Here is a 9,164-nt window from a genome sequence, read left to right on the forward strand (position 1 = left end):
TGATTCTTTTATTTTAAGATGAAATTTTGGCTAAGTCAAAATTTTTATCTCGACGGATGTTCGGTATCCATCGAGTTTGATTATTCATCGAAATAGAATAGCTTAGTAAAAATCAATTAATTTTCTGGATTATTTTATACCCGACGGATAATTGCTTTATTCCCATCTGTTGAATTGTCTATATCTTAGCCGTTAAAAGTACTGAACATTATCCATCGGATATACTTACAGTCTGTAAGTATATCATGACGGATAATTAACAGAATTTTGACAGTTTATTTTATTTTTAAACGGCTATTTTGGGACATTTTATTGGGTCTTTAAGTTTTAACTTTAATTCTTATTCCCTTTTTAATCTGAGAATACATAAAAGCCTTACTTCAAGTTTATTTTAATTTTTATCATTCCCTATTGCAACTAACTTCTATCTTCTTTCTCAAAGCAAAATCCTCTTTCTCACTACAAATTTCCTCACTTTAACAATGGCACCAGTAGTCAAAATCATGTCTCAGTCAGGATTCATCTATGAGAAGAACAATTTCGTAGCTCTTGTGAACAAAAAATTCCGGCCTCTGAAGATTTTCACAAAATGATAGACTTTGTGAAGGGATGCAAACTCATTTATGCTATGTTGGATCACCCACAATCTACTCTGAAGTTGTGGAAGAGATATGGACTACTGCTGTCTACCAGTCTACTGACAAAACCATAACTTTTACTCTTAAAGGTAAGCAATTCTGCATTAATAGTGACACAATTCAAGCATGCTTTAAGATTCCTGAGAATATCACTACTGAACCACGCTTAATTCTATTGGCTATTCTCTTCTTATCACTAAGTTAAATGAGATTAGAAGGCTAGGTCTTAGGAAAGAGTGGAGTTATTTGTGTGATGTAGTTACCAAGGTGTTTTCTGGTAAGGTAAGTAATTTTGATTCAGTCAACACTACCATGCTTAACATGCTTTATATGCTAGTTACTGATAAGTACTATAATTTCAGTGATATGATCATGTTTAATTAGGTTACAAGTTAGGGGAAATTAAAAAGAGAGCTAAAAATGTCTATTATGCTAGATTCTTTATGATTCTTGCTAACCATCTTATTGAGGATATTGTTATTGAGAACCCAACCAACAAACTGGATTGTTGGGTTTAAGAAAGGAGAGTGATTGCAGATCTTAATAGAGCAAATCATCACAAAGAGGAGCCCTTTTTCTATTTTCCAATCATGGAGGGACCTCAGGTAAGTGAGGTAAGCACCACTGTCTCTACTACCTCTACCTCCCCAATTTCTTTGTCTTTAAGTGTGGCTATGACATCTATGTCAATGACCCAACAGATGCCTACCAAAGTCACCAAAACAAAAATTTCCAAATCCAAAACAAAGAAAACTCCCTCTGGTTTCTCTCAAAAGAAATCAGTTGCAAAATCTACCAAAACTAAAAAAGGGAGTGTGAAGGGTGGTAAGGTAGGCGAGGGACAGGGTGAACATCAAAGAAACCCTAAGGATAAGGATGGAGAGGTGAGTGTACCCAAGCCTAGCCACACCACAGTTTCCCAACAAATTGTGGTGATTAATAAGGAAATCAACACAACTCTAGTTTCATCCTCCCAAAAGGATGTTACTATTGAAACAAGCTCCCAACCAGGAGCACAGGCCAAGAGGGTAAGGGACACAAGCTCACCCTAAACTTATGCCAGAAAGAAGAGATCTAAAACCATTGGGGATGCACCGGGAACACACAGAGTGCAAACTACAGCTAAAGACTCAGTCACTGCACCATCTCAAATTCAGTTTGATGTGGCTCCAATAAATGTGGAGTCACAGCCAAAATCTTTAATTATAGAAGCACCAAAAACCCCAAACTATCCCAAATTATCATCAATCTGCACAGAGTCTACAATAGTTTCCACTCCAAACTCTATCACTTCTTCTATTCCGGTGGATATTGTTCATCCGTCGGTTAGTGATGGTATCCCGATGGATGTGCCTAACAGTAGTCATCCGTCGGCTATCCTAACTACTACCCCGATGGATGTTCCTCATTTTTCGGTACTCACTACACACACTAAAATTCCAATAATTGTTACAAGTGTAGATGAGTTAGTAGTTGTGCAATCACTCTTAGGACTGAGGGAAGGGAGTGAATTGAGTGAGAGGCTGAGTTGCTCTCAGGAAAAAGGAGAGGAAAAGAGAGAAATCATGCAGGCTATATCTTCCAGCCTGACAAAAGAGAGTGAGAGGAGTTCCAACTTAGTAGGTGAAGGTGAGGGTGTGAGGGTGTGAGGGTGGTGAGCCAAGGGGAGCCCTTGATGCAAGAAAAGAGAGAAAATGAGAGAAAAGAAGGTACAGCTGAATGGAATGAGCCCATTGTAAGTGAGTTAATGGATGTCAATGAGGCTGATAAGAAACAACTAATTCAGCAAGAATATCAAGCTGTTTTAGACTCTGTTTCTTTTGAAGCTGAGGCATTTACTCACCCTACGTCAGTTTATCAAGTTCTAGCTGAACATGATAATGTGGTTGCAGAAAGGATGCTAAATTTTGTGCATACAACTACTTCAATACAAAGGGCAAAAGATGCCATCTCAGCCATGCCTCCCACAGCTAGTGATGATGTTGAATATGGAACTGGTGGTTCTGAAGAGTTCTTTGGAGATGAAGATGGTGATGAAGAAGAGTTTATGGACATAGGGGAGAAGCAGGCCCTAACTCTAGATCAAACATTCCATCTTGGGTGTTCTCTAAATAATGTGATGAGCAACATTTCAAGACTACTCTTTTTCACATTATTCAACAGAATCAAGCAACTCTTCAAGCTACAACCAATGCCAACACCAAGAAGCTACTTCAAGCACATCTCAACTCCCTCCAACTGCACCAAATTCAATCTCTTTAACACAATCCGGATGTCACTTCAATTGAAACAGAGATTGGTCAAGTCAAGAAGGATGTCTCTGAAAGATTGGATGCTAAATTTCCAAATACAACCATGCTTGACATCAACAGATAATTGAGGAAGAACTCTAATTTTGTAACCAAAGTGGATTCCCTGGATACAAGACTAAAAGCATTGGAAACCTATCTCACTGTAATTCATTTACATCAAGCCCAACAAACTCAGTTGCTTCAAAAGCTGGTGGCTGCACAGACTTCTACCTCCACTCTACTTGATGATAACAAAAAGGGGGAGAAAGTTTCAATTGTCCTAGTTAGTCAAGGAGATCAAATCAGTGAGGGGTAGAATATGATAAATGTTCAAATCAGTCAAGTAATAGTTCCAGAATTTACTTTACCAAAGCCACCAGTATTGGAAAGCAGTAATCTGATCCAAATAGGAGCTGCTAAACTGGAGTCACAGTTAAATTTCAAGAAGCTTGATGTTACAGCTGTTGAGAAGGATTTGGATGACAAATGGAGGAAAATAGATGAAGATATTACAAAGAAATTTGGGCCAATTGAGAAACCAGACAAGACTTTTCATCACTATTCTCAAGTCAAGCAAATCTCTGTGAATGAAATGAGTCTAGGTAGCTTAGAAAAGGGCCAACCTTCATGCATAAAGTCTCCAAAGGCCAATCTGGTTTTGAAGCCTAAGAAGAACTATCCAAAATCATCAGACAGAAATCCTGTGGATCTTATTTTTGAGACTCCAAGGCCAGATGAAAAATAGCTGTTGGCAAGGTCTATTGCATTTTTCAAAGATCCATCTGACTCAGTTCTAAGAAGAAGAATTACCAAAATCTACAAGAATGGTAAAGAAATCTTTGTGGTGGCTGGACACCCTCAGTTTGCAGATGCCAAGAAGGAAGAAAAAGAAAGAATCAAGCAAGGAAAGAAGCAGGCTACTTTAGATGCTAAAAAGCTCAAACAAAGGAAGAAGCAAGCTGTTATCTTGGCCAAACTTCAAGCTGTGAAAACTGCAAGTGAGATTTATGAGAAACCATCTGTGATAATTGAAGCTCAAGATCAGAAAATGCTCAATGAACCTCAACAGAATAGAAAGTTCAGATATAAGCTCCATTCCAAAAGGAAACTAAACTTCAGTGATGAGGAAATGGAATATTACATTCCCAAACAGTCTACAACTTCAACTCAAACATCCAAGCCTTCAGATGTGCATGATCACTTAAAGGTGGATCCTACAAAGAACTTTCATGGTGAGCCAATAGTTCCCAAGGATGAGCCTATAGACTGGGAAAGTCTATCTATTCCTGAACTCAACCTATTAATCTTCAACAAAGTAAAGAAGACAAAGATAAGAGCAATCAATAAGAACAATCCTATATCTCTCAGAACCAAAACCTTAGCCAAAGCTCAACCAACAGTCAATAAGAGAGATCTACTATATATCTGTGACATCAAGGAATTTTTAGATATAAATCTCTACTTAGATGAATTGGAAGAAGTAAGAGGGATTGATGCTCACAGACATCTCCCTGAAAGACTAGTGTTCAAGTACAAGGGTGGGAAAGAGATCATATGGCCCCTTCACAGGATTCTTCAAGAAAGCTATTCTGTTTTGATAAAAATTTTCTCATCATTCAAGAAAATTTTTGGGTTCAATGTGATTGCTAAGAGAATGGTACTAAAGAAGATAGAAGATCTAAGGAGCAACAAAGCCTCAGATGCACTCCCAAGAACTCTATCAATTCCCTTCACATGAAATAGAGTGCATTTGAGGCCTCACTGGCTGATGGAATTCATGGATGATAAAGTTGTAAGAAGATTCTTCAGACTGGATGACCAATTGAGTATCTCTAGCAACGAGACTCTATTGGAAATGCAAGAAAAGTTGGATCTATCAAATGCTGAAGAACTTGAATTTCACAGACAACTCCAAAGTCAAATAGAAGAGAACAACAGGAAGCTTGGGAAGAAATCAAGACCATCAAGGAAATAGAAATCATCTGCTCAGATTAGAGGAGCACCTTAATAATTATTGTGAGAACTCTTTGTACACCTTACTTTGTTTAATTTTCAAATAAATAGTAGCACTTACTAGTTTTATCTACTATTATTCAATCTGCACATTTAGGGTGTTTTGTTATCATCAAGTTTCTCTTAATTTATGGCTACAATTCCAGTAGACATAAATTGGGGAAGATTGTTAGGAATATGTTATGAACTTGATGATAAGTTAAACAAAATACCTTAGTAGATTTAACTTAGTGAATTTGTAGCTCTCGACGAATGTTCTAATATAGTCCCGACGGATGAACTTTACAATCCCGACGGATGACAACTGAACATCCACCGAGAGTGTAGCTTATGTAAAAATAAGTATTGTAGCATATTTCTGCAAACAACATGTTTTAGTTGAGTAGATGTTGTAGGATTCTGTTAGTCATGATGAGTGCTAGATTGATGTACATAATAGGTTGGCTAATTTTTAATATAAGATGTCTTGTAATCCTGTACAAGTGAAATAGAGTCAAGTAAAAGAAAGACTCATAACGGATAATCTACAAAGGCTCCCGACGGATGATCACCAAGACTCCCGACGGATGACCAACATAGTCCCAACGGATGATCATATTCAAAATAGATGTTGATAGTGACAACACAGTCACATGCGTTAGTTGTTTGCAAATGGAATGTGGCAGCCTGTTAAGCAGGATTTTGAGAATAAAGAAGCATTACCATTTCCATGCAAATGTGAAATATTTTAAGATGCTGGATAGAGTAATGTCACAACATGATATTAGACTAGATTCATTTTTGTTTTATTGTCTTATCTTGTTATCATGTAACTTGGTGATATATAAACCAAGAGTAGCAAGTAGAACAAAGTAACTAAGAAAGCTTAATTTTCAAGAGAAATAGATAAGGCTGTATCAGCTAAGAATTTCTCTGTAAGTTTGTTTGTTCACTTGTAAAGCAGTTGTGTGCTATTCAAAGCATCACAGAGTTCTCAATCTGATATATATATATATATATATATATATATATATATATATATGGTGGATAAATTCAAATCCACCAGAAAGTTTTAAAGCTTGGTATTTTATTGCTTAGTATTTTGATTTCTATTATTCTTTCATTCCGCATTACTGCAAATTAAACAATGTTATATATATTAAGGTAGAACATTTTTAAAATCTCAAAAAGAATCCAGAATTACATTCAACCCCCTTTTGTAATTCTTGTTGTATTATTCGGGAATAACAGGTCTCTAAGTCATCAAGCTTCACCTTCCTAGAGAGAATACCTTTCATGAACTTTGCGTAACTAGGCATTTGTTCAAGAGCTTCAGCGAAAGATATGTTGATGTGAAGTTTCTTGAGCACCTCTAGAAACTTCTCAAACTGCTTATCCAGCTTTTTCTTCTGCACCCTCTTAGGAAAAGAAGGTGGAGGATAAATCTGTTTCTCCCCTATATTACCCTCAGAAGGAGTGTGCTCAACAGTAGTCTTCCTTGGTTCCACTTCTGCTTCCTTATGCCCTTCTTCTTCTTCAGCCTCAACTTCAGATTCTGGAGTCCTTTCTTTTTCAGGATTTGTAACCTTACCAGACCTCAATGTAATTGCCTTCACATGCTCCTTAGCTTTCTTCTTTCCTGGCACTTCAGTATTGCTCGGAAGCGTGCCAAGTTGACGATTCAGTAATACATTAGCAATTTGCCCAATCTAATTCTCCAAGGTCTTAATAGATACATCTTGGCTCTTGCACATAAGCCTCAACTCCTCCAATTCAGATTTTTCATTAGCTTGCATTAACTGCTGAAGTTGAAGTTATTGCCTAGGGGCATATTGCGGTTGCTGAAAGCAAGGAGGGTTATACTGCTTTGCTGTGTATGGCTGATAAGATTATTATACCACATTCTGATTGTTGCTCCAGCTGAACTTAGGATGATTGTGGTTATTTGGATGATAAGTGGCTGGAGCTTGTTGTTGTGATCTCTAAAAGTTGCTCACGAATTAAGCTGATTTTCTAGAAATAGCACACTGCTCAGTTTCATGTGCCCCCGCACAAAGCTCACAAACACTAGTGATTTGATTAACTCCATAATTAGCCAAAGAGTCCACTTTCATCTTCAAAGCTTGAAGTTAAGGAGATATAGCAGTAGCTGTATCCACTTCCAGAATTCCTGCGACTTTGCCTTGCAACATTCTTTGTGTAGGATTTTAGTATTCATTAGCTACCATTAGCTCAATCAACTTATAAGCTTCGTTATAGCTTTTAGCCCATAATGCTCCACCTGATGTTGCATCGAGCATAGGTCTAGATTGCGCGCGTAAACCATTGTAGAAATAGTTTATAATCATCCAATCAGGCATGCCATGGTATGGGCACTTCCTTAGTATCTCCTTATATCGATCCCAAGCCTCACACAGAGATTCTCCAGTTTGCTGAGCAAACTGAGTAAGAGCATTCCTGATTGCAGCAGTCTTCGCCAATGGAAAGAATTTAGTGAGAAACTTTTGAGCAAGATCCTCCCATTTGGTGATAGAACCTGGTGGTAGAGAATATAACCAGAACTTTGTTTTATCCCTCAGAGAGAATGGGAAGAGTCACAGCTTGATAGCATCTTCAGTCACCCCATTAAACTTGAAAGTGTCGCAGATCTCGATGAAATCCCTGATGTGCATGTTGGGGTCTTCCGTAGGAGAACCCCCAAACTGAATTGAGTTATGTATCATCTGAATCGTGTTTGACTTGATCTCAAAAGTGTTAGCCGATATGGCTGGTCTGATGATGCTCGACTGAATATCATTGATCTTAGGCTGAGAATAGTCCATCAGAGCCTTAGAATTTTCTGCTTAATCTCTCATCACTACTAAAGCTGGTTCCTTGACTTTCTCTTCTTCTTCTAACTTCTCTTCGTCCTCAAAAACTTCCCTTCGAATCACTACAACTTCTTCCTTGGCATGATCCAGAGTTCTCTTACGAGCCCGCAAACGCGTATGCATACACGCTCGTTAAATTACCTGAAACACGACAAGGAAAAGAGTGAGTAAGTTACAATGTTCGAGTCAATAAACTTTAACGATCACTGATGACAAACACATAAACTAAAAGTTAACACCATCCTTGGTTTGCCTTCAATGACTTTCTCAGCAATATTTCAAGCTCATATGTTTTCGGAATCCCATATCACACCTCCAGTGTCATCCTGCTCAAGTCTTTTCCTCCTCTAATAGCAGATATCTCCTGTTCAAGATGGTCAGGAAGGGCTAGCAAAAACTTTAGGTTAACCTCTTCAACTTCATAATATTTATCATGAAGTTGTAAGTCATTAATCAACTTGTTGAATCTTTCAAAAACTTCAGAAATTGCTTCTTTAGACTTAGCCATGAAACCCTCAAATTGTGACACCAAGATTCTCCTTTGGTTAGATCTAACTTCCTCTGTCCCCTCACACAGTATCTCAATCTTTTCCCAAATTTGTTTAGCAGAATCAAAGTTGACAATATTGTTGTACATCACATTGTCAAGAGACTCAATTAATATGATTTGTAAACTGCTATCCAGGGCAACCTTTTCCTTTTTAGGCTCTGTGTAGGTTAAGGGGTCTTTAGGGGCATAACGTGCTGGTATGACTGTGTGTTTTTTTGTAGATTTAAAAACTCTTACCATAGTAATGAAAGGTCCATTCTTGAGGATCTGAATATACATGGGATTTGTCATCCTTATGAACAACATCATTATCTTTTTTTCAGAGTGTATAGTTGACATTGTCAAAGGCAGGTAGCTTGATGCTTGTCATTTTCTAAGCACTCATGCTTCCAAGATCTTTATCTGTTTACTTTCAGATTTGGCTCTGATACTATTATTCGCTAAACACGTGATAAAATTCACGCAAGTATACGCGTTCACAAGTAATATAGAATTATTTCTAGTTCATTCCCACGAGTACAGACTTAGATTAACTTTTTGATTTATGCACTTATGCAACAATGAAATGGCTATTATTCAATGCTAAGACGAATAACAATTTGGGTTTTGATAATACTACAATTAACTATTATGAATTATACTATAGAACATTAACAAAAGAGAGTAAAGAGAGTTGAATAATATATGACACAAACATGGGATTTGAAATTTATCAAGTACTTCATTCAATAGCCTTTTTGTTCTTAATCTTAGCATATAATGGTGATGACTCTAATCAGATAATACGAAACTGATAAATGCCAACTTTCGTTGCACGAATATC

General features: G+C 37.3%; 1 non-coding gene across 1 annotated transcript; it reads left to right on the top strand.

Annotated features, from left to right (window-relative positions):
• The first annotated feature begins 7,279 nt into the window (after positions 1-7,279).
• Positions 7,280-7,386, top strand: LOC141663202 (small nucleolar RNA R71). Its single transcript, XR_012551283.1, has one exon. It is a non-coding gene; the product is annotated as a small nucleolar RNA R71 (small nucleolar RNA).
• The last annotated feature ends 1,778 nt before the right edge of the window (positions 7,387-9,164 follow it).

Source organism: Apium graveolens, chromosome 5, assembly GCF_009905375.1.
Source record: "Apium graveolens cultivar Ventura chromosome 5, ASM990537v1, whole genome shotgun sequence".
NCBI lineage: Eukaryota > Viridiplantae > Streptophyta > Magnoliopsida > Apiales > Apiaceae > Apium > Apium graveolens.